Source organism: Hordeum vulgare, chromosome 4H, assembly GCF_904849725.1.
Source record: "Hordeum vulgare subsp. vulgare chromosome 4H, MorexV3_pseudomolecules_assembly, whole genome shotgun sequence".
Taxonomy (NCBI): domain Eukaryota; kingdom Viridiplantae; phylum Streptophyta; class Magnoliopsida; order Poales; family Poaceae; genus Hordeum; species Hordeum vulgare.
The window spans coordinates 292642324-292669824 of NC_058521.1; positions in this window are offsets into that span (position 1 = coordinate 292642324).

The following is a 27501-nucleotide window of genomic DNA, read 5'->3' on the forward strand; positions in this document are numbered from 1 at the left end:
TGAATGCGACCGACAATCTAATTGCACGGCGACAATGGAATAAAAGAGGAATCTTCTGGAGCATCGGTCTCGGGCTGTCACATAGGTATAGTAGAATCTCAAGGCAGAACTGGGTTAAAGGTATTTACATGCACAAGTAGTATCTCTACTTGGTGCAGGATTTTTTTGGCTAATATGGGGTGGAAGCAAGCGGCACATGTTGAAGGATCTACAACCATATAACTTCTATTTGGAAATAAGCAAACATAACTCATTATGTTGTCTTCCTTGTCCAACATCAACTTCTTAGCATATAATATTTTAATGAGTTCTCACAATCATAAGAGATGTCCAAGATGATATATTTATATGTGAACCTCTCTTTCGTTATTACTTCCTCATAATTGCAACAATGACCAATAGCTTTGTTTGTCAACTCACAACAAACTTCAATCGACATACTTTTTATATGTGAATTCATCACTCCTAATAAGATCATCATGCATGCTTTTTCTTTCTCTCTTTTTTTATACTTCTATCTATTTCTTTTTCTCATGATCATCGCAAGCAAGCAAAGCCCTTGACTCAAACTACTCTTTACTATATAACTCTTGGACTTGCTTGCATAGGGGGAACAAAAAAGAAAAATCAAAGCTAGATCACAATAAAACTTTATTCTACTATATCAAGGTATAACTAAAAGGATCGAACGAAGAAAAAAAGAAAAAACAGGTTTGATGGTGATACGATACCGGGGCACCTCTCCCAAGCTTGGCACAAGCCAAGGGGAGTGCCCATACCCATGTGTTCAGTTGTCTTTCTTTGGAGGTGGTGATGTTGGAGTTGTTGGTGAGTTTGAAATCTTATCAAGTTTCCACTTAAGCATGAAATTTTGTTCCCTCCAATCGTCTACTTCCAGGTCGAGCCTCAATATCCTTTGGCATAATTCACCCTTGCTTTCGTGCACAAAACGAGAAGGGATAACTAGCACCTTGGGTTTTCTCCTTGTGTTGGGAGGCTTGACTTCTACTCCACATGCATATCTTCGGGTTGAGGCAAGGGAATTTCCTCTTCATCCGATCTTTCTTCAGCATACTTGCATATCTCCTGCTCCTCCTCCGAGCACAATCCATAGGGATCTACATCCCCATAGAGCTTGGGATTGGCAAGATAATGTGATACATAGCTCTCCCCATCGGAATCTTGGGATGACATCTTACTCTAAATCTACTGCAGGAATAGCTCGAAATGTAAAGAGGAGATATTGTCGAGATACATAGGTCAAAACCTTTGGGAGATTATATAATGAATTTTTGCCAAACCGAAGGAGTCTTCCACAAGAAAACAGAGTCCAGAGAGTGCACGGGGTGGCCACAAGCCTGCAGGGCGCGGTCAGGGGGGTTGGTCACGCCCCCCGGGCTTGTCGCCTCCTCGTGCATGCTTCAGACTACTTTAAATTTTCCTAATTTTTAAATATTCCAAAACTGGTAAAAATTGCCATTGAAACATTTTGGAGTCGGTTTTCTTACCGTAGAACATACCTATTCCTTTTCGGGGTCTAAGACGTTCTGATAGGTCTCCCTAATGTACTCTTCCGGAGTTATGGTAGTGATAATATTAGTTTCAACATTTATGGGAGTACGTGAGATATAATGTTTAAATCTTTGCCCCTTTACCACCTTCGGATTTGTTCCTTCGGCCTTGTTGATCTTGATGGCACCAGAACGATATACTTTCTTGATAATGTAATGACCTTCCCATTTAGAGAGAAGTTTTACTGCAAAAAATCTTAAACGTGAGTTGTATAGCAAGACATAATCACCTACATTGAATTTACGCTTTTGTATCTTTCTATCATGCCATCTCCTAACCTTTTCTTTAAACAACTTAGCATTCTCATAGGCCTAGGTTCTCCATTCATCAAGTGAGCTAATGTCAGATAACCTCTTTTCAACAGCAAGTTTGAAATCATAGTTAAGTTCTTTAATTGCCCAATAGGCTTTATGTTCTAGCTCTAGAGGTAAGTGACATGCTTTACGATAAACCATTTTATATGGAGACATACCCATATGGTTTTGGTAAGTGGTTCCATAAGCCCATAATGCATCATCAAGTTTCTTATACCAATTCTTTCTAGATCTATTAACGGTCTTTTGCAAGATCAACTTCATTTCTCTATTACTCAATTCTACTTGCCCACTAGATTGAGGATGATAAGGAGATGCAACTCTATGATTAACATCATACATAGCAAGCAATTTACGGAAAGCACCATGAATAAAGTGTGAACCACCATCATTCGTTAAATATCTCGGGACTCCAAATCTAGGGAAAATAACTTGTTTCAGCATTTTAATAGAAGTGTTATGATCAGCACTACTAGTTGGAATAGCTTCTACCCACTTAGTAACATAATCAACAACAACTAGAATGTGGAGTGTACCTGTTGGATTTTGGAAAAAGGTCCCATGTTATCAAAACCCCAAACATCAAATGGTTCTATAACAAGAGAGTAATTCATAGGCATTTCCTGACGTCTACTAATTTTACCAATTCTTCGACATTCATCACGGGACAAGACAAACTTACGAGCATCCTTGAAGAGAGTAGGCCAATAAAAACCAGATTGTAATACCTTGTGTGCAGTTCTATCTCCAGTGTGATGTCCTCTGTAGGCCTTGGAGTGACACATGTATAGGATTTGTCCCTGTTCATACTCAGGTACACAACATCTAATAATACCATCTACTCCTTCTTTATAAAGGTCTGGATCATCCCAAAAGTAATGTCTTAAATCATAGAAGAACTTTTTCTTTTGTTGGTATGTAAAACTAGGTGGTATAAATTTAGCAACAATGTAGTTAACCTAATCAGCATACCAAGGAGCGTTGCGTGAAGCATTTATATTAACTAATTGTTCATCAGGAAAGCTATCATCAATAGGCAGCGGGTCATCAAGAACATTCTCTAATCTAGACAAGTTATTTTCTATGGGGTCTAAACTTATCACAAGCAAACACAACTGCTAAAAATTTCTTTTGAGTGGTAGCGTAGTTTCTTTGAGGACTGTCTAGAGTTTTACTAGCATATTGGATAACATTTAATTTCTTATCAACTCTTTGTCCTAGAACAACACCAACACCAAATTCACTAGCATCACAAATAATTTCAAAGGGTGGGTTCCAATCAGGTGGTTGAACAATAGGTGCAGTTATCAAGGCTTTCTTAAGAATTTCAAATGCTTCTACACAATCATCATCGAAAACGAATGGAACATTCTTTTGCCAAAGATTAGTGAGAGGCTTAGAAATTTTAGAGAAGTCTTTAATAAATCACTTATAGAAACCAGCATGACCAAGGAAACTTCTTATACCTTTAATATCTGTTGGACACGGCATATTTTCAATAGCATCAACTTTATCTGTATCCATCTCAATACCTCTTTGTGAGATTTTATGTCCCAAGACAATGCCTTCATTAACCATAAAGTGGCACTTCTCCCAATACAACACAAGATTAGTTTCTTCACTTCTCTGCAAAACTCGATCAAGGTTGCTCAAGCAATCATCAAAACAAGTTCTGTAAATGGAAAAATCATCCATGAAAATCTCAACAATCTTTTCACAAAAGTTAGAGAATATAGCCATCGTACATCTTCGAAAGGTAGCAGGTGCATTTCATAAACCAAAAGGCATACGTCTATAAGCAAAGGTACCGAAAGGGCAAGTAAAAGTGGTTTTCTCTTGATCCTCTTTTGACAGGTATTTGAGAGAAGCCAGAATAACCATCTAGAAAGCAAAATTGTGTATGTTTGGATAGTCTTTCTAGCATTTGATCAATAAAAGGTAGAGGGTATTGATCTTTCCTAGTAGCCTTATTTAGTTTCCTAAAATCAATTACCATTCTATATCCTATAACAATTCTTTGTGGGATCAATTCATCTTTCTCATAGGAACAACGGTAAGACATCCATTTTTAGGGACACAATGAACGGGACTAACCCATCTACTATCAGTGACAGGATAAATTATACCTACCTCCAAAAGTTTTAGTATTTCATTTTTTACCACTTCCTTCATTTTGGGATTTAATCGTCATTGGTGATCAACAACTGGTTTAGCATCAGGCTCCATATTGATTTTGTGCTAACATAGAGTGGTACTAATGCCCTTAAGATCATCAAGAGTATATCCAATAGCAGCATAGTGCTTCCTCAGAGTTTTCAATAATCTATTTTCTTCATGCTCAGAAAGGTTAGCACTAATAATAATAGGATATATCTCTTTTTCATCAAGATAAGCATACTTCAGAGTGTCACGTAATTGTTTAAGCTCAAACACGGGATCACCCTTTGGTGGAGGAGGATCCCCAAGTATTTCAACATGTAGATTGTGTTTCCGAATAGGCCGCTGATCAAACAAAATCTTATCTATTTCATTCCTTTCATTCATATGCATATCATTTTCATGGTCTAGCAAATATTTTTCTAATGGATCAGTAGGAGGCATAGAAACAGAAGCAAGACCAATAATTTCATCTTTACTAGGAAATTCTTTGTCACGGGGTTGACTACGAAATATAGAGAAATTGAAATCATGAGATGCATCCCCAAAACTTACAGTAACCGTTTCTTTTTCACAGTCAATCCTAGCATTAACAGTATTCAAGAAAGGTCTACCGAATATAATGGGACAAAAATCATCTTGTGGGGAACCAAGAACAAAAAAATCCGTAGGATATTTTATTTTCCCACACAAGACTTCAACATCTCTAGCAATCCCAATTGGTGAAATAGTATCTCTATTAGCAAGCTTGATGGTAACATCAATTTCCTCTAATTCGGCTCGTGCAATATCATTCATAATTTCTTGGTATAAGGCAAAGGGAATTGCACTCACACTAGCACCCACATCACATAAGCCATTATAAAATTGATCTCCTATTTTAACAGAAACAACAGGCACGCCAACAATGGGTCTATGTTTACCCTTACTATCAGGTCTAGCAATTCTAGCGGCTTCATCGCAGAAGTGAATGACATGCCCATCAATATTATCAACCAAGATATCTTTAACCATAGCAATATTAGGTTCAACATTAATTTTTTCAGGAGGTATAGGTGTTCTAGTGCAACTCTTACGAACTACAGTTGAAGTTCTAGCATGTTCCTTTATCCTAACAGGAAAGGATGGTTTCTCAATATAAGGAGTAGGGATAATAGGATCGGCATTATAAATAATAGTTTCTTCTTCAACTTTAATAGGTTCAGCTACTTTAACTTCAATGGGAGGATGATATTTAAACCACTTATCCTTGGGGTGATCAACATGAGTAGCAAAAGATTCGTAGAATGAAGCTACTACCTCAGAGTCAAGCCCATATTTAGTGCTAAAATCACGGAAAAGCATCGGTGTCTACAAAGGCTTTAACACAATCAAACTTAAGGCTTATACCTGACTCATTACCTTCGTCGACTTCACAATATTCAGAGTTGTGTTTAATTATTTCCAATAAGTCCCATGTGAATTCAATATCTTTCTTCATAAAGGAACCAACACAAGAAGTGTCGAGCATGGATCGATCATTACGAGAGAGCCGAGCATAAAAATTCTGAATAATAATTTCCCTCGGGATCTTGTGATTGGGGCATGAATATAACATTGACTTAATCCTCCCCCAAGCTTGAGCGATTCTTTCTCATTCACGAGGCCAAAATTTATAAATATAATTCTGATCAGATGAACCAGATGCATAGGATAAAACTTCTAATGAAATCCCAATTTCAATCGGTTGTAGTTCCATGATCCAATATCATTACATAGCCTATACCATGTCAACGCCTTTTCCTTCAAAGATAAAGGAAATACCTTCTTCTTGACATCATCCTCGGGCAGACCTACAAGCTTAAATAATCCACAAACTTCATCCACATAGATTAGGTGCAAATTAGGATGTAGTGTTCCATCTCCTGCATAAGGATTAGATAACAGTTTTTCTATCATACCCGAAGGAATCTCGTAATAAATATTTTCAGTAGGTGCGGCAGGTTGAGGAGCATTGATTTGTGCTTCTGGTCGGGGTGAAGATACCCCAAACAAGCTCCTCAAAGGATTATTTTCCATAGTGACAAGTGACAGTAAATTTCAGCACAGTATATAATTTTTTCCTTACCAAGTTCCACTTACCAAAGGTGCTTCACTCCTCGGCAATGGCTCTAGAAAAGAGTATTGATGACCCACAAGTATTGGGGATCTATCATAGTCCTTTCGATTAGTAAGAGTGTCGAACCCAACGAGGAGCAGAAGGAAATGACAAACGGTTTTCACTAAGGTATTCTTTGCAATCACTGAAATTATCGGTGACAGATAGTTTTGTGATAAGGTAATTTGTAACAGGTAACAAGTAACAATTGTAACGAAGATGCAGCAAGGTGGCCAAATCCCTTTTGTAGCAAAGGACAAGCCTGGACAAACTTTTATATAAGGAAATGCGCTCCCGAGGACACATGCAAACTTCTGTCAAGCTAGTTTTCATCATGCTCATATGATTCGCGTTCCTTACTTTGATAATTTGATACGTGGGTGGACCGGCACTTGGGTGTTGCCCTTTCTTGGACAAACCTCCCACTTATGATTAACCTCTCTTGCATGTATACGCAACTAAGAAATAGGAATTAACATAAATCTAACCATAGCATTAAACATATGGATCCAAATCAACCCCTTACGAAGCAACGCATAAACTAGGGTTTAAACTTATGTCACTCTAGCAACCCATCATATACTTATACTTCCCAATGCCTTTCTCTAGGCCCAAATAATGGAAATGTGTCATGTAGTCGACGTTCACATGACACCACTAGAGGAGAGACAACATAGAACTTATCAAAATATCGAACGAATACCAAATTCACATGATTACTTATAACCAGACTTATCACATATCCTCAGGAACAAACGTAACTACTCACAAAGCATATTCATGTTCATAATCATTGGAGTATTAATAAGCATTAACGATTCGAACATATGATCTTCCTCCAAATAAACCAACTAGCATCAACTACAAGGAGTAATCAACACTACTCGCAACCCACAGGTACCAATCTGACTTTTTGAGACAAAGATCGGATACAAGAGATGAACTAGGGTTTGGAGAGGAGATGGTGCTGATGAAGATGTTGATGGAGATTGACCCCCTCTCGCTGAGAGGATCGTTGGTGATGACGATGGCTTTGATTTCCCCACTCCAGCAGGGAAGTTTCCCCGGCGGAATAGCTCCGCCAGAGCTCTAGATTGGTTATGTTGAAGTTCTGCCTCGAGACGGCGGCGTCGCGTCATGAACGGTCTAATATGATTTTTTCCAGGTCAGAACCCTTCATATAGCAGAAGATGGGAGCCAGAGGCCTGCCAGTGGGCCCACAAGCCTACAGGGTGCGGCCAGGGAGTAGGAGGCGCCCACTAGCTTGTGGCCACCTGGTGGGTCTCCTTCGGTACTTCTTTCTCTCATTATTTTTTATAAATTCCAAAACTTCTCTCTGTAACTTTTTAGGACTTCTGGAGCTGTGAAGAATAGGTCTCTTAGATTTGCTCCTTTTCCTGTCCAGAATTCCAGCTGCCGGCATTCTCCCTCTTCATGTAAATCTTGTAAAATAAGAGAGAAAAGGCATAAGTCTTGTACCATAATGTGCAATAACAGCCCATAGTGCAATAAGTATTGATATAAAAGAATGATGCAAAATGGACGTATCAATGGCAAGTGCGACCTGATCACTTTGGGCGGGCGCATGCATGCGTCGCCAGGGGCAGGAGAAAGGGAGAGAGGAGGGGGCGACACGGCGCTGGCACCAGTCGTTGACGTAGTCAAAGTTAGACAGCATGTGGGGCCGAGCCATGTCCGGGGCTAGCTTCCCTTGGCGCGGGCATGCACTGTGGCGCGTCCAGAGCGTAGTGTTGGCATGCCATGACATGTTGGCGCGCTCTAGAGCGCCCCCACTATGTCTACTAGTGTCTGGGGGCTTTGGAGATGCCCTTGGGATACTTTGGAGCCGAGGAGAGAAGTGGGGGTCAAGGGAAAAGTGAGTGGCAGTATGTGCGAGGGATGAAATAGAGAAGGAATTGAGGATTATGTCTTCCTCTCATTGAATTAGAGCTTGGGCTCTCGGCTGCAAATGTGGGGCTGAACCACACGCTTGTGATAAAAGTTGGAGTGAAGGAAGAAAGTAGAGGGGTGAAAGTAGCTATTTTACTAAATCACCAGATGGCGTTTGATGCTGGTTTGAGCAAGATAACCCCATCAAATGCAGTGAAAATTAAGAGGATTAAATGATGGGAAAAATAGTAGGATTCAGCAAGTTTGAGCTCATTTGAGCAAGGTTGACAATGTAGACATGGAAAACACTAGAAATGGGTAGAAGCAGATTTTTGTGAACCAAGGTGAGTAAACCAACTCCCACAAATACACAAATTAGTGTGGCGGCCTTATTTGGGGGCTGGATCGGTCCTGCAAAGTTTGAGAGCAATGGAGCAAACTTGGCAATGTAGAGTGTTCAAACTTGGTTTTGGACACGAAGGGTTTTGGCTTTATTGGGTGAACCAAATCAACTTTGATGTGGATGAAACTTTGCAAGGTGACCTCATTTAACATGTGGGACATGCCAGAATTTTCCTTGGATTTATTGGGAATAATTCCTTTGGAAATATTTCAAAAGCTTAGAATAGGCAAAAAGGGTTTTGAGGGGTTTTGCCCAATATTTTGAACGTGACAATGTGTAGAAACTCACATATATGGAAAATATATATCCTCTGAGTTTCCCTATTTTTTATCAAATATTTTTAAGGTAGGAAAATAATTTTCCCCTATGAAATACCATTTATGGCCTCAGAAAAGGGTCTTTAAATAAAATAGGAAAATAGCTTTTCAAATAATAATTTTGTGGTTTTGGGAAGTCATTTTAATAATAGAATCAAAGAAAAATCTTTGGGGTAAAACATCTCTCCGAAATTAAGGACTTGTAGTGAAAATCTCAATTCACGGGGTTTGAAGCTTCAAAAATAGATAAATGCCTTTTGTTGAAATAATATTTCATTAAGAATAGTCCTTGGTCCTATACACGTGGCATGATCATTATGCTAGGGTTTGGGTCAAGGAGAAGAGTTTTTAGCGAGAAGGTAGTTTGGGTGAATTTAAACGCAATCAAGCTCACAAACAAGTTGCAATCAAATCAGTCATCACATGCACTCAGAAGTTTTAATTAGTTCCAAATTTTGTAAAACAGAAAGTGACAAAGTGGTACAAACACAAGGTGTGACAGGTCAGTTGCTCTCCACTTCCTCAGCCTTGGACCCTTCATGTCCTTCATATTCTCTGCAATGGGGTGTTCATTGTTTTGTTCAGGCGAGGTCTGAGCTTCCTCAAAATAGCAAGTTCTTCTTACGCTGCAGTAGCATCCCTTGATGTAGAAGCCTTGTTCTTCTGAGCTGTAGGTATATCTCTTAATGCAAAAGCCTTGGGAGCAGTTGGCTTGGCCTTGGTTGCGGGCTTGCTGGGCATATCATCTCCCATCAATTTCTTCTTCTTAGAAGTAGGTGGGTTAGTTGGTTCCTCTTTCTCTTCTTCCTCATCATCAGCTGGATCTTTATACATAGGGATTGGTCTAATGCCCCAAGAGTGTAACTTGCCTTATTTGGAACCTTCTGTATGTGGGTCCATCTTGTCAGTGCCATGAGAGATCAATGCATGTGTTATTTCATGTGTCACCTTGTCATATTTCCTTTCGCATGCATGCATCTATTTCTTTCCTTGTCTTTTGTGTTTGTCGCTTGTGAGTCTATGTGATGTAGGGTATGTGTTGTGATGTTATGTGTTGATAAGTGAGATGATGTGGAGTAGTGCATTTGAGAGTAGGAGCAACTATGTTGGTTTGCACTAAGGTTTTAAAAACCTTCTTCCTCTCTTTTATCTCAAGGTCAAGATCCACTTGCCCCATCCCTATTTCAAAAATGCCCATGTTTTAGTATGTTTTGTGGTTGATGTGATGCTAGGGTTTTAGTGATTTGAAACTATGTCTTAGTGGTGCAAATATTCACAAAACAGATCAACTTAATGATGTTTTGTAAATATTTACTTGCTCCAAAAATCCCTTTTTCTTTTTATTAAAATAGGTCATAATTTCTTATGACCAGGGGTATTTTTATTTTATTTTCTTGTGCCATAGGTTTTCCTGGGAGTTTATTTTTCTTTTGCTGGTGTTGGTTAAATAAGAAACACCAGTGGGTTTCTTTTCTCTTGTCTATCACCAACATGGGCCTCTCACCCCCTCCCGAGGCCAATCTCTCCTCTTTGTTTCCCCAGCGAGAGCCCAAGTGCGCTCCTCCTCCTTCCTCCTGACGCCGTCGTCCATGCGCACGCTTTCCGTCAGACTTCACTGAGAGAGCGAGCGACGCCGTGAGGCTCACGGACGTCGAGGATCCTATTTATCATCGGCATGCGTGCCCGAGTGCCTAGGGTTCCGCGTCCCCCCTCCTAGCGCCGCCACCTCTCCTCCATCTCCTTCTTCCTCCCCAGGTAAGCTCTGTGTAAATCAGGTAGCAGAGAGTAGGGAAGTAGTGTGCCGCCGTCGTCCACCGCGCGCTCATCGCCTCCGGCATCGGCCAGCATGTCAGGGGGCTTGGGGAAGGCCTCCGCGTTCCATTCCCGTCGTCATTGAGGTCGGGGAGCGACCACATCGACGGGCAGGACCACGTCTCTGGCGTGTTCCCGACGGCCCCGTCCCCTGCATCAGATCTTCTTCGGTTCTGCATCAGGCCATCTTCAGATCTTCTTCGGTCGTCGTCAGGCGCTTCCCTCCGATCGGCTCCCTCTTCTCCTTCCCCTCGGTGAGCCTATCTCTCTTCGTCCCTTCCCCTGTGTAGATGCGGCCAAGGCTCGTGGCCGAGCCTCTCTGATCGGAGATGAGCTCGGATGTGCAGGGTTGTTGCTATGTGTGTGTTGTGCGTGTGTGTCTGGGCTCGTGCCGTTGCACAGAGCAGTAGTGGTAGGATAGATGATCCCCGCGCGCAGCAGCGGTAAGAGGAGACCGCTCCGGTGAGCGTCGCTGCTGGCATCTCTCTGCAGAGCAGAGCAGGGCGACTCGTGGTAGGTTATCTTGGTAGCTCCCCTTGTTTTGTCGAGTCCTTGTTCGTAGCCCAGTGGTTTGCAGTGTGGGGCGTTGGTCAGGTGGTGCTGGGTTCGAATCCCGCAACGCGCCATCCCTTTTTCATTTTTATTCGGCACAGTAGCATCAGCAACAGCAGGGGCAGCTTAACATGGTTTATGTCTCTCTTATGTCGAGCAGTGGAGCAGTAGCAGAGTGGTGTGCTGCTGTGTGTTGTTAGCACGGGATCTTGGGTTCGATTCCCCCCAAACCCTTATAATTTTCTTGCTCATTTATTTTGTTGTTCTCATTTTTTTTGCTTTGTAGTGCTGTAGTGTGCCAGATCACCTCATGTAGTATTTATTTTTAGCTCTCAAACAGTAGGTGTGCCTAGTTAATTTTGCTAGTTTGGTAGAACTGCATGTGTAGAGATTCTGTGCTAGTTTAGGTGGATCAAGATCACATGTATGTGAGTGTGTTTAGCATGTGTGTAGTGTAGTGATGTTGTGTTTGTGATACTTGTGCTCATGGGTGATGATCTTGAGCACTAGTTAGTGCAAGTGAGTGTATGTGAGTGTGTGTAGGTTCCCCCCCCCCCCACATACTTTGTGTGTGTGTATAGTTGATCATGTGTGTGTGTGATGGTGTGTGTGCTTGTGTGTGTGTGCCACACACATGCCCAAGTCATGATGTGCCTTGATGAGAACATGAGCAAGCTAGTATGTGTAGGTGTAGGAATGCATATGTGAGTGTAAGCTAAGGTGTGTGTGATAATTAGCATGTATAGGTGTTTATTATATGTTCTGCTTGATGCATGTGTGTGTGGTGGTGTGCTAAGGCACATGAGCATGAGGTCTACCCCTCATGTGCACCATTGGTTATATGACAGTGTGCAAGTGGATGTGTAGGTGATAATCTAGTGAGAAGCACATGTGATGATGCACTATTCACCTCTATGTAATTCCATGCTCATTTTCTTCTTAGCTTTGTGCCCAATTGTTTTATGCAAGTGCCTATGTATTATATATGTTTTTGGGGTAGAATCATCCCAGGAATCCAATGGTGGGATCAGATTCCACTTTGGAACACTTCCTGACAATGTCATATTTCTGTTTTGTTCCATGTTTAGAGCTTGGTTCCATGTGATGTGATGAGCCCAAGAAGATGAATCCTTGTTGTGGCAGTAGAGAGTGAACCCTTCTACAACATGTTGGTTTTGTTTCATGCTTAGGATTTCATATGTGCAAGTTGTGCCTAGTCAAAGTAGGCATGTGGCTGAAAATTCCAGTTTAGTGAAAATCTGTGATTTTCACTAAGTCTCAGAAACTGCTGTTATTTTCTTCCCTTGTAGTTGTGCTTGTAGAAGTTTATGTGTTCGGAATCAGCCCTTACAATAAACTGAGAAGTTGTAGCTTTGTGTTTGTCTAACTCTCTGTCAATTTTCATTCCATTTGGCTTCCTGTAGATATTGTTTTGGGTGCTGTCAAAATGCTTCAGAGCATAAACAGCTAGTGAGAATCTGAGATTTTCACCAATTCCGTGAAAACTTATATTTTTGTCCAAGTTAGCAGTTGTAGATCTTTCTATGTGAAAATCCTTTGTATTATATTTTTGCTCAGGCTTGTAGAGATTTTGAATAGCTTCTTCCACATATCCTATTTGGCACATTTGAGTGGCGGTAGGTGCTTTGCATGTAGCTCTCAAACTGCTATGATGCTGTTTAGGACAGATTGTATAGTTTTGATGTTTTGATGCTTGTGAGTGCATAGTTGACGGTGTGGTGATATTCCTTGTGCCACCCCATCCATAATTGTTTGTTTTGTGTTTTGCCAACCTGGGAATACAAAAAGTATGCCATTGGAGTGTGTTGTGATGGATTTGATCCGTAGGACTCCGTTGTTGTTTCATTGTTTCCGAATGATCCGTAGCTCCGTTCGTAACGTTCTTTATATGTTTTTGCATCGTTTTCGCGTGATGCATCCTCACGCAGGTAAAGATATCTTAGAGTACAGTTCTATCCAAAAGTTGTATTTCCTTCTCATGCATGTGCAAGTAGCTACAATAGAGATGCATGTCCATTCTCATCTCATGCATCATGTGCTTGTTGCATCTTGTTGTGCTGCTGTTAATTGGATGTTATTTTTATGTTGGGTAGCACCGGGATCGGAGAACGAGTACGTGGATCCGGGAGAGTACGTGCAGGACGAACAAGAGCAGTTCCAAGCTGAGGACATCACAGACAAGATGATATGACCTTGATTCCATCTCTAGACTTGTTATGCTAGATTCACGTTTCCTTCGTCATATGCTCGCTGCCTACCACTAAAATAATTTCCTCCTGATATTGCCATGAAACCCAAACACTTTTCCCCTGTAAGTGCATCTAGTGCCCCTTAGTGATTTTGGTGGTTTGAAGACTTATAGGTTAAGTATCTAATGTGTTTATGAGTGTACACATGATCTATAAGTCACTGAGGAGTTTGAGATATTTGAAGAATATCGACAACTAAAAATATATGTCTTCAGTTGAAGAAATTGGTCTGAAGCTGAAGAAATGAATCGCGAGGAATCTGCGATGAAATTGATATTCCTCATGAAGATACTGATATTGAGAAGTCCGGTGGTTCCTGAAGAAAATCATTCTGAAGAATTTGAAGCATGAAGATTTACACTTTCTGTTTTACTTTCTTCGCATTTGAGTAATAGGAACATCGTACTATTAAAGGGGGTCGAAGTTACACTATAGAATGAATTTCCTCATGATGCTCAACCCAAGCCTACTCCTACCAAAAGCCTCAAAGTGAGGAATATGAGTGACATGAGGACTCTCACAGTTGAGGGTTCCGACCGTTTCGATAGCCACGCCAAGTCACTGGTCTTATCCACTCCAACGGTCATATTATTTAAGGGCATTAGTGTCAAATCATGTCGGCATGCTCCCAGGCTATAAATAGCCACCCCCACAACCACTAGCTGGTTGGCTGCTCCGTTAGAAACTGACACTTGTCATAAGAGCAACCCAAATTCCTCAGAGCCTTCGAGAGTAATTCATCGGTGAGGAAATACACCACCCACCGAATCCACAAACCAAACCTAGTGATTGAGCATCACTGAAGAAGTTGTTCCTGTGTGGGACTGAAGCCTTCTACCTTTGAGGACTGTGCATCCTCCAGAAGGTTAGGCGTCATGGTCTAGAGCTTTCCAGCAGTCAATTGTGGATCGCCGGGTGACCAAGTTTGTGAGGGTTTGGAAGTCTGCCCTGAAGACTTACCACGAGTGTTGGGCGAGGACTGTGTGTCCTTAGCTCAAGGAGAATACGGTAGGGATTGTGTGTCCCGGGACTGGGTGTCCTTTGGTTTCAATACCAAGCCGCTCCAAACCAGATGTACGACTGTCACCGCAGTTGGAACTGGGTCATCAACGACTGTCTTCTGTGAGAAACGGATTCTAATTCCTCAACTCCTTACTTTCCTCGTATTATGTGTTGATGACTTTCACTACGACTGTTTGAAGAATTTGTGGAAGACTTTCTTTGAATTTCCTCAACCCCAAATTCCTCACGTTAGTTAATCCTCATCTGTATTCTGCGTGCCTGCTCACTGTGCAATCTGTTTTCACATTCTTCACTCTGAAAAACTGCTGTTGTGAAACGTTGCACTTCTGATCCTTTACTGTTTCCGCTGTAAGTTAGTCATCAGTGAGGAATTTCCTCAAAAGGAATTTCCTGAGTGATGAAATTCGAAAAATCTCCTATTCACCCCCCCTCTAGTCGATATAACGCACTTTCATCCCCTCCTAGCAAATATTGAATGGCTAAGTAGGCTTGCTCAGCTTCTAATGTTAGCATTGCTAGTTGCAGTTGCAATTGTCTCATGTGATAACATGAGTTTGATATCACTATATTAAATATGATATTTAATTATTGCACCTATATACCTGGTAAATAACGGAAGGCCTAGCCTTTTACCGGGTGCTTTGTTCCGTTATTGCCGCCATAGTTACCGGCTACCGGTGTTTGATTCCATAACTGATCGCTCCTAACACGTTCGGGGTTGTCATGGGGACCCCCTTGATAAATCGTGTAGTGTTAAGACTTGTCCGGCAGGACCCAACATTCGTGTTAATTTTCTAATCACTTAATAATATTCTACATAGGAATAGCTACCCCAAGGAATTAATCAACAAACTGGGCCAGTGCTCCTCATGAGTGTTGGTCCAAACTAGAGCACCGTGCGGGGCCATCCCAGGGCAACTCGGGAGATATCTCTGGCCACTGTACGCTTCGCTTATCCGGCGTGTCCTGAGACTGAGATACGCAGCTCTTATCGGGGTCATCGACATGTCGGGAAATCCTGCTAGTCTTGTCTTACCTTAGCGATATATCTTGCGTATAGGAATCCCGGTGAATCTTTGGTTCTCCCCAGAGTTGAGGTGTTCCTCTAAGGAATCTGAGGAGATCACGAGATTCGTGATAGAGGATTACTTTGTGGCCCATGACCGTTTGTGATGGACTAGTTGGAGCACCCCTGTGGGGTTTAATCTTTCGGAAAGCGGTGCCCGTGGTTATGTGGCAACTTGAAAATTTGTTAACATCCGGTTATAGATAACTTGAACATAACCTAATAAAATTGCCAACTGAGTGCGTAACCGTGAGTGTCCCCTTCGAATACCTCTCTTCGATCAGGAACACGGTGGGGTTATGATTGACGTAAGTAGGTGTTCAGGATCACTTCTTGATCAGCTAGTCTTCGCCCGCTAGTATAGACCACCTTCAATACTTGTTCTACGTAAGCTAGCCACCATAAAAGCTTAGGATGCTGTTACCTAAACACTGACCTTCCTTACCTAATAACTTGACTAGTTCTGGCACCGAGGTCATAGATGGCTGAGTCCCATTGGCTCACAGATTACTTCAACACCCCAACAGGTACAGGTACGCCTAACACAGGTGATCCCGACGACACGCAGCTGGCGTGGCAGTACGATGAGGAGAACGACCGCATGCATGTGAACTATCCAGAAGACTGAGGCATGGTCGTGATCGTGGGCAAGCATGGAGGGTAGCATAGCCTTTTCTCATGTTATGTAGTCCGTAGCAGATCTACCTTGTTTGAATACATGTGTGATGTAAACTCTGATATATTCTATGAGATGACAGATGATTCCCTATTTGTCATTCTATTATTATGTATGTGCTATGTTACCGTGCTTGCGAAACGCTTAGATGCGTTTCTTTCCATATTGGGGCCTCGTTCACAAAATCGGAAAGGACAGTATCTTAGTCGTTACAATTGGCCTTCCAACAACGTGGACAATTCTCGTCCTGGCCCTCTTCTTGGCAGGCTTGGAGGTGGTAGCAGCCACTAGAGTTTTAGCTCCCCCTGTTGTAGATTGAGGGGGCCTCACTATATTTGGGTTGCCATACTCTTTTATCACAGCCTTCCTTTTGGAAGTTGTGTCATTTGGGATGAAGTATTCATCCTCTTCATCTAAATTATGCTTCTTCCTAGCCCTGGTGGTTGCCTTGGGCAAGCCATCAAAACTGGGGGTGCCTAGGTCTGACAAACTCCTCTCGGAACTTATGCCTGAATCAACTTCCACACTCTTCTTTGTGTAAGCATTCTGGCTGTCCTCAGAACCTAACATACTCATAGGCTGACCTTTTGAATAGGTATAGAGGAGTAGGAAAAGATGAGAATCACAAAACACAGACATTTTGCAAAATCTTGAACTCAAAATCTTAGTATTAAGTTTCTCCTAAGTGCCTTTCGGTTCCACCCAGTTGAAAATGTGAGACTCTGTGAGACTGACTATCTCTTAAACACAAAATTGGCCACTCTTTCCGGTTTCACCGAAAGAGAAACTCGGTCTCACAAAGGTAGTTCTTAGAAACCCTAGACTACGAGTCGGTAACACCGAGCCGTACCAACTCGGTGACTCCGAGACACACACAGTAGAGATCTAAACCAAAAAATCCGTTCAACAATCTAATAGAATTTCTCTGTGGATAGATGTATTGCAAGTCGTGGCAAGATGATGAACTGGTCCTATTGTGCAATATTTAAACTTTGGAAGCGGAAAAGGGGGTAAAATTGTGCCCTGACTTGGTGTTGGTTACGCTACAGCGATGACGGCGGGTAAGATTGTGGTCGACAGCGAAGGACTCGTGTGGCTAGGGCGCACGAGAGATAAAGGGTGATGTCCAGAGACTCGAGCACAGCAGCACAGGGGTGTTGGAGGTCGAAGAGTTGAAGTAATTTTCAATCTTGGGTTCACGGGATTATATACCCTCCTGCTGTCAGTGACACTGATTTTACCATTTCTGTGAAACCTAGTTTCTTAACTTCCAGGGGAAGGGAAACAAGGTGAGTCTGAGATTTAAAAATCGGTGGTACCGAGGTTAAAAACTGAGATAAACCCTAGTGCTTCAGTGGGACCGAGTTTGTGGAGTTGGTCACACCTAGTGGCACATCAGAGGTTTTGGAAGTTAGCTTTTGTCGAGACGGAACTCTGACTGCTCATCACACAGAGGGTGTGACAAGTGCTTGCTCAAATTTTCTAATGAAGAATGAATAGAAATTGAGACCAGAAAGCATAGAGTAGCTAGAGAGGGGTACTTAGGCATTCTTGTATATACAATTGGACAAACAAAATGAAGAGCCGAATAACAACAATTGGACATCCTCGAATGAGCAAAAATATGCATACCAACATGCTCACACAAAAAGATGTCAAATGAAACATGGCAAAAATGCACAACCACTCTAGTATCTACCAAGCTCTGTGAGTCCAAGATTTAAAAATCGGTGGTACCGAGTGATATGTCTCCAACATATCTATAATTTTTTATTGTTCCTGTTGTTATATTATCATATTAGGTTACTTTTTGGATCATAATTCACCAATTTATATTATTTTTGAGCACTAACCTATTAACCAAGTGCCTAGTGCCAATTGTTGTTTTCTGCGAGTTTTTTAGTTTTCATGTTTTTAATACCAAACGAATTCCAATTGCCACGAGACTTTTTTATGATTTTTTCTAGACAAAAAGAAGACTTGGAAGCTTTAGAGGAAACCCGAAGCCACATGTGGGGCCCCCAAGGAAATAGGTAGCGGCCAGGGATGGTCGTGCCCTGATGCCTTGGCGCTCCTCTATGGTCGTGTTGTATGGCCTATAAAGTCACAAATATTCCACAAAGCCTAAAGATATACGCAAAATACTTTTCACGCTGTTGCAAGTCTCTGTTCCACGATGATCCCATCTCGAGCTCTGTTTCGGCACCCTGTCGGAGGGGGGATTGATCACTGAGTGCCTCTTCATCAACCTTGGTGCCCTCGTGATGATGTGTGAGTTCTTCGCCATAGAAATACGGGTTTGTAGTTTGTATCTAGATGGCTATCTCTCTCTTGATCTTCAATACAATGACCATCCCATCTTTGCTTTGATCTATCCCGATGTAATTCTTTTGTATGTTGTGTTTGTTGGGATCCAATGAATTATGGGTTTATGTTCAAATTATTCATGAAAAAATATTTTAGTCTTATCTAAGTTTTATGATTCTTATTTGCATGATCATCATAGCTTCGTAATTCTCTCAGATCTATCTAATTGCTTTGTCGAAGTAATTTGGTGTACCTTCAGTGAGAGGGGTGCGTTGTGGTGGGTTCAACCTAAAGAGTTTCTATATCTTAGTGACATAAGGGGACAAGATGTGTCTTTGTGTTTCCGCCACTAAGGGTAAAACAATGGGGTTTATTCATATTGGTTGAGTTTACTCTGTATACATCATTACATTGTTCTCCAAGCATTACTCTATTTTACTTAATACTCTAGATGCATCGTGGATAGCAGCCGATTGGTGGAGTAATAGTAGTAGGTGTAGGTAGGAGTCGGCCTTTTTGTTATGGATGTGATAAATATATATACATGATCATTTTCGTGAAAATCACATAACTATCCGATGTTCTATCAACTGCCCAATAGTAATTTGTTTACCCACCATATGTTGCTTTCATGAGAGATGCCACTACGGAACACTATGGCCCCCGAGTCGATTCACTTATATATTCAGCGAACTTATAATTTCCTCGCTATTATTATTTGCCTTTTATTTTATTTTGCAAGTCACAACTATCTACAATTATCTACACACCTCATTCGCTTGCAAATATCGATATCAAGGGGTTTGATAACACTCTTGCCCGTGTTGGGTGCAATTTGTTTGCTCTTTTGTGTCCAGCCATTGAAGACAATTCAGGATTGATATTCCTATTGGTTCGATAAACCATGGTTTCTTAATCGAGGGAAATACTTACCCGAATTATGTTGCGATAACACATTCCTCTTCAGAGTAAACCCAACGCAGATCACAAGTGTCACCGAGGTTCAAAAATCAGATCAACCCTAGTGCTTTGGTAGAACCGAGTTGGTCGCACCGAGTGGCACATGGGAGGTTTTGGAAGTTAGCTCTTGTCAAGACGGAACTCCGGATGCTCCTCACACAGAGGGTCCAAAAAGTGCTTCATCAAATTTTGTGATAAAGCATGAATAGAATTTGAGACGAGAAAGCATAGATAGATAGAGAGGGGTACTTATGCATTTTTGTATATCCAATTGTCCAAATAAAATGAAATGCCAAATAACGACAATTGGATATCCTCAAATGGGCAAAAATATGCATACCAACATGCTCACACAATAAGATGTCAAACGAAACATGGCAAACATGCACAACCACTCTAGTATCTACCAGGTACTCTGGCGATGACGAAGTCATCTATATATGAGTATATTGACTTAGGAGCCAAAAAAATACTTGATCATACGTGATACTCATCGTTTAAACACAAGTGGGGTTTCCACTTGTAACACCCAAGATGCGGTCATATCCTTATTTCCGCCCGAGGGCCTCGATAGGGATAAAAGCTCATCTCTACCTTTTACCAAGTATGTATGCGCATTAAACTAAATAGCAATAATATTGTGATATCCCAAGATTTCCATGTTATCACATGCAAACAACTTGCACCTGCAACTAGCAAAGTTATAAGAATGGTTTGCTGGGATGTAGAGGGGTTAGAGACTCTTCTTGGCAATGTTCGAAGGCTTGCAATTCAAGTGGTAGGTAGCGAGACATAACGATAGAACGGGGCATCTAGCATAGCAATGATAGTAGTGGTATCCAGGGAAATGGTCATCTTGCCTGAGATCCCGCTTGGAGGAAGAACGAAACCATGAAATAGACAAACCGGCGTAGTCGAACGAATCCTCACACTCCGAATAGGCTTCGAAATTCAGTCGAGAAGAAACAATCTGGAAACAAACAATCAACACATGATAAACACCACAACATATTCATGACATGATTTACAATCAAATATGATGCATGTCCATTTTATTATGCAAGATATGGTAAAGCACAACAATCAACCTCTACAAATTAAATGAAGCTCAATATGCAACGAGTTACATATTGATGAAACTCCACACTTAAATCATTTAATTCACTCTTGTTTATTCAGACTGCAAGCTTAAATGTTGTTAAACACGGCAAGACGTGAAGCATGAATAAAATGTCTGTCTAGGCATTTTAAATGAGGTCAGAAACAACATATAGCATTTTCGAAACGACCCCATATGTTGATTTCCAAATTTCTCTAGATCTAAACTAACCATATTTTATATTTATTAAACCACCATGTGATTCTACACATAATTCTAGGCAATTTACATGTATAGATCATTCAAAGCAGAGTTACGGTCTAAAAGATATGACCAACACAAGTTAATATGTGATAAATGCAAAATGTATGCAAATGACAACCACAAACATTTTAAAGCATGGATGCGACAATATATTATGAAACTGCACGAAATTTTAGGCAAGTTTCATGTACGGCATGTTCAAAATGGAGCAAGTTTCAACAATTACAACCAACACAAGTTATAGTGATAATCTGCGCAAAACAACAACATGACATTTTGCACACATCAAAACAACAAGCTACAGGAATCTAAAATACACAATCAAGAAATGGGCAGTAATTTACATAATGCACAATAATTCATCTTACAAGATCTATTTTTTTAGAAGCACGGATCAATGGGAAATGAGCTCACAAGACGACTACTTGAACACAGTTTCAGACTTACTGAAAATAAGAGGTTTTAACAAAGCTTGTTTATTCTGAAAAGCATATTGATAGAAAGAAAACATATGTTAGAAGACTTATCATGGCATGAAAATCTACATCATGGTAGTGGGCATGATGCACAACAAATAACTCCACGGGAGAAACATCAAACTATGCACAGAATCATGCCTATCATCCACCCAACATGGCAACCTGAACTAAGCAGTTTCTTAGACTTAGAAAAATTAACATTGTGCGAGAAACAATAGTTTTATTAGATTGACATGTTTGACAACAAAATTAACTAGGATGAAAAACATATACTTTAAAACTAATGTCATAAACTAACACAGCATAACATACTTTACAATTCACTCCATTGGACCAACCACAAAGGGGTTGTAGTCTAAAGTCAATTCACATGGAAACATAGAAAAAATATATAGGAGATTCCAGACATAGAATTATTTTGTAACCTTAAAACAACAAAATATTTATGGCAAGTTCGCATGATGAAAACTATAGCTAAACAAGACATTCATAGCATGGAAAACCTACTAACAGCAATTAGACATGGCATACTACAAATTACTCCATTGGGACAAATTCAAAATAGGCATGTTTTCTTTAATTCGACCTTCTCAAAATGGAACTTAACATTAACAAATTAGCACTTTTGACATGATAACACCTTTAGAGCAACATATTGACATGATAGAGATGATTTACATGGCAATCACACACATGGCATCATTGTAGACATCACACAGAACAAATCACATGAAGGAATCACATGCAAAAGACCTACGGATTAGATGCAACAATCGACGCAAGTTCGAAAAAAATCAAATTTTAAAATTATTCAATAAGCATTTTTCCAACAGATATTTGAGCATGTAGATGTAACCTATTATACATGCAAATTCCACAATCATGTAGTGCACGAAGAGTAGATGATTTTTCATATAAAGTTTATTAAATTTGGTGCTATGGTTATTTTCTTATGAAATAAATCATTTTAGCATGGCATTTACACAAAATAAATGAAAATAGGAAGTTAAAAAATTTTAACACATGCGATAACTGGATATTATTAATCTACACAAAATTCTGAAGATTTTACATATATAAAATATTTTCATCCATTACGCAGTTAGTCTTTTATTAACATTTTTAAATAGTGGCATTTTTATGTAATTATGAAATGTCATGATATTTGGTGAACCGAAGAAAAAAACACTAGGGGCTAAAGTTTACACTTGATGAAACACACATGGGTGTCATACAGCAATAACATGCAATGGGCGTCGGATAGATTTTGGCTGCTCACCCTCGACCCTGGGACGGCTCGGGGCATTGCGTTGTGCAAGCCGAGGCTAGAGGCGCTAGATGGGCTTGGCGCATAGCTGGGCCTTGCGCAGGGAGGCAGGCCCACACGCGGTAGTGAGTGGCACGCTGGGCAAGAAAACATTTCCTCCTGCGAGCGCTGTAGAGGCATCCATGGTGGAACTTGCAAGGCAGCGGTGTTGTTGACTCCCAAGTGGCGAGCAGGGGCGGCTGGCGGAGACAGGAACATGTCACCCCAATTGGTTCCTAGATGGATCTAGGCGCGGCAAGGCGGGTAGCACTCCCGCGAGGTTCTTGCATTGGGAGGGACAAACAAGGAGTTGAGAAATAGAGAGATTGAAGGAGAGAAGAGGGAAGAGGGAAGATGGGGCACGATGGGCTCCGGCATGGTGGCTCATCGGCGGTGAGGTTGCCGGAGGCGCGGGTGACGGGGTTGGTTGCCGACATCCATGACAGCTCGCAAAGGAGCTCGGGAGGCGCATAGCTCGTGCATGGAGGCACAGGTTGCGGCCGGCGTGAGGCATTCGGGCTGGGGCGGGCCTTCGATGGGATCGGCGGGCCCTACGCGTTGGAAGGGATGGAGATGGCGGTGGCTGAGAGGTGGGAGTGGATGGAGGCGCGGATTTCTAGAGGTGACTTAGTGTTTCCAAATTTGGAAGCTAGGGTGTCCATATATAGCAAGGGAGGGCTAGGTTAAGAAATTTTACACTATTTCGAGCCCTCCGATTAAGATCGGACGGCTCAATTGCGGAGATAGGTTAGTTGGGCTATGTGGGCTATGTAGAGGGGTTGGGCTAAGAAGAGAGGAAAGTTATGGCCCGTGACTTGTTTTGAAATACCGAAAACGTGTGCGATTTTACAGGCTATAGTGCTGCTATAAGTTTACAAGTTCGGCTATCAAACGACTTCTAAATGCGATGAAATTTCACACGCGGTTTGTCTACACTATATTAAGATCGGACGACAACTTTCGAATTTTATAAACACTTTGAAAAACAATATTTTGATGATGTCGCAGGCACGTGCGTGTGTGGTCAGTCCCGAAACGGTCGTCGACGAGAACGTAGAGAACCGAAAACTAATAATGGATGCAAGTTTTGAAAAAAGATGACAAGAAAGTGTTGATTCAATGTGGATGATGCGCATGATGCGATGAAGAATGCGACAACCAAATAAATCACACGGTGATAACGAAATAAAAAGGGAATCTTCTGGAGCATCGGTGTCGGGCTGTTACAACTCTCCTCCACTAACAAGAGATCTCGACCCGAGATCTTAGAATGAGAATAGGAAGAGAAAAGGAAGAGTTAAAACTTAGTTGCCTCTTTGACAAACAAGTGAAACCAACAAAACTTAGAGGTTGGAAGCGATGAACAATGGCATGAGGAACAAGCAAAAGTTTCAAAGAAATTCGGGAGCACTTCGGTAGGAAAGAGAAGAAAGATTGATAAGATGAAGAGAACTTGTAAAGATAATACAACACTCTAGTTAAATGGACAAGCAAGGATGAACATGATCTGAACAAGACGAGATGACGGATCGAAGAGAGCAACCTCCGAAACAAAAGAACGGTCAAAAGAAATGAAGGTTCAAAATAATAAGATTATGACCTTGCAAAGATTTTGATGGAATTTCACGAAGAGATACTTGAGAAAATTTGGAACTCTGGAAAAGAAAATATGAAGAATTTGGTATAAATAACTTGATATCATGAACAACTCCGAAAGAAGGATTGAAATAACTTTGGTGAAAGTAGAATAAGAATTATATTATGCTTATCCAACATCAAGTTAAACTGATGACAAGAAATGGATTTAGCATACAACTTATTCTTCTTGAAAATATTGAAGAGAGAATACCATGAACTTTAAGAACTCTTGAAAAATCATCGATAAGAATTGGAATACATACAAGGAGACAACAATTGAGAAGGATTTGAGAATGAAAGCTGAAAGCTGAGAATGAAGAAATCTTCTAAAATTATGTCCTTTGGAGGATCGAGAAATGAAACCAACATTGAAATGCTCCAGATAGGTATGGAGGGAGTTTCTCAGGATCGAAAATAGTTTTAGAGGATCACAACAAGATGCCATGATGAATCTTCAGAAGAAAGGACATAGATTTAAGAGAATCTCTCCTTCGATCTTCAAGCAGGGAATGATGGCGAGAAACATCACCATGAATTGTTGAGATACACTGGAACAAGAATAAAGGAATAGGTTGAGCTAACGATGAAAATAATTCAAAGCAATCTTATGGAAGAAATATGAGTGATGAAAAATATTTCTTACGTCATATTACAAAAGAACTTGAGTTCTCCGGAAAAGACTAGAAGAGTCACGTAAGATCCTCCCAAACACATGTGAGTTATGGGCCCACTCGAAAGGGTTATGGGCCCAATCACAATAAAACACCACAATCGATTGCTTAGAAGGAGATACTGCATGGGTACAAATTAAGAACTTGATGAGGTGAGACCCTCAAAATAATTTGAAAATATTTGAATGAAAAGATGAAGCTTCTCATATGTCTTCAGCACTATTGATAGAATAGAAAGGTGGATAAACAAGAGAGGATTGGCTAAGATTTTCCAACATCGGAAGGCATTGTATGAATGAAAAAATAAATGATGAACACCGAGAGGTTGAATCAAATCCATCGGGGAAGAACACGGAGACGAAGAAACGATGAACTTAGCACTGAGCATCTTCACAATAAATCATCGGATACCATACGAGAGAAAATATAGCGGAAGCAACAATGAAAGAAAGGCACTTGGACAATAATTTAATCATTGAATAAAACGGGGAGGTGGGTGGGAAAACAAAGAAAATCTTAGGATGGATGAAGCAAATTCCAAAAAGGAAATATGAGGATAGATGTTGCAAATATTGGAGAGGATTGAATTCACTTGACGAGAAGCACTACAGATGGAAATACTTTACATGACAATTTGATTGAGCAAAAGGATTATCACTATCATAGAAATATGGGAACACCGCTTAAGAAAGATATGAAATCTCCACTTGACATCGAGGCAACTCGAGTTACAATACTCCAAAAAAACAAAGGATGAGGAATGCAAATTAAGTCGGAAACAAATACATAACCCATTAGGCATTTGTTGCAAACATAATCCTATGTAACTACTTGAATTACCACCTGAGAACTCCCGAAATCTCAGACAACTCCTAACATGATACTACGCTCCAAATGTATCACATTCGTCAATACATAACATGAGGTCTCGGAAACTCATCTACCTCACACCCTCATAATCACAACCATACCAATTATGGAAGTACATCTAGACGCTCTCCCTAGTACTAGGTGATGCCAAACTCCTCTCGCCACAAAGAGTATAGAAGCAATTTCGAACATTCACATCCTTAGATACTAAGGAAACTGAACGATAACGATGTGTCGAGAACCCCTTGGAACTCTACTTCCCGAAAGCAAGAGGCATCAAGTACAAAATTCCATCGCATCGACATCAAAGAGGTTCCAAAATACCTGCATGATCCTACAAAAATGAGAGAGAAGAGGGGTAGAATTAAAATTCCTACGTTAGGAATCCTCGCCACATCATAGAAGAGGAGTACAAAGAAACCAACTCTCTCATATATAACTAAACTCAAAAAAAATAGACTCGACTTGGCCAAGTTCGATCAATCAAGGGTGTTCCTATGTCGGTATTTCTCTGATACCAACTTGTAACATCCTAGATCCGATCTTATCCTTATTTCGGCTCTAGGGCCTCGTTAGGGATAGAAGCGCATCTCGTCGTTTTGCAAGAATGGACATCGTTACAAGTACAAGTAAAGAGGAGATAAGTATATGTAATTGGCTTACATGCGCCACAAGCTAACTCAAGATCATCTCAATACAACCATCAATAACAACCATCATACACAAAAGCAGGGCCCGACTACAAACAAAATCAAACGAGAAAAATGACATCCCTGACCGTTGGAGGTCAAACTTGACATGTGGGGTCCTCATGTCAGTGACACAATCTTTAATTAGGAATTAGAATTGAACTTTAAACTTAATTAGTGGGGCTAGGCCCACTGCCACTTACTATTTAGGATTTAATTAAGCAAATTAATTATTTTAATTTAACACAAATTAAACCTAGGGCTGGTCCCACTTGCGAGTGACCCAGGAGGCCAAACCTGGTGATCAGCGGGGTCGGGCTCACCGGCGTTTAACCGCCGAAGGCACTAGAGACGACGGAGGGGTTCGGGTTTCACCCTTCGGCGACCAAAACAACGGCGGAGACCACCTATCGAATGGCCACTCACCGACGCGTCTAATGGGGCAAGCCCGAGGGGCTAAGATGGACCAGAGCATCGCCAGCGGCAAGCTTGGCGGCCGCCGGAGCTCGGGTGAGCTCGGGGTCGAGGCTACATGGGGTGAGATCCCCTCCTGAGACCACCTACATGCTCTACACGAGCACTTGATCCCAATGGTAGCATTGACTCGACCTGAGAAGCACTAGAGTGTCACCGGCGTCGAGCTCACACAACGGAGCTCTTCGGGGTCCGATGAAATCGGAGGCTACGGCGCTCAGTCGAATAGGAGAAGGAGGGGAATGGGCTCCTCAACTCACAGCGGTGTCATAGCCGTTGAAAGTGGGCTCGGGGATGGCTTGACGACGACGAATCGACGACGACAGCTTCAGTGGCCAGAGGTTGAAGGCGACGACGGCCCTGGCATTCTGCAGCATCTGGCAAGGTGTGGCTCAACGAGGAGCAGCAACAGGTCATAGCGGAGCTCGAGGCCTAGTCAAATGATAGGGGGAGTGACTGGAGAGGCGAAGCGACGGCGACGACCTTCAGGTGCGATAGCCATGGCGGAGCAGAGATGAGGGGAGAAGAAGAGGGTTGAAAGGAGGAGGAGGAGGT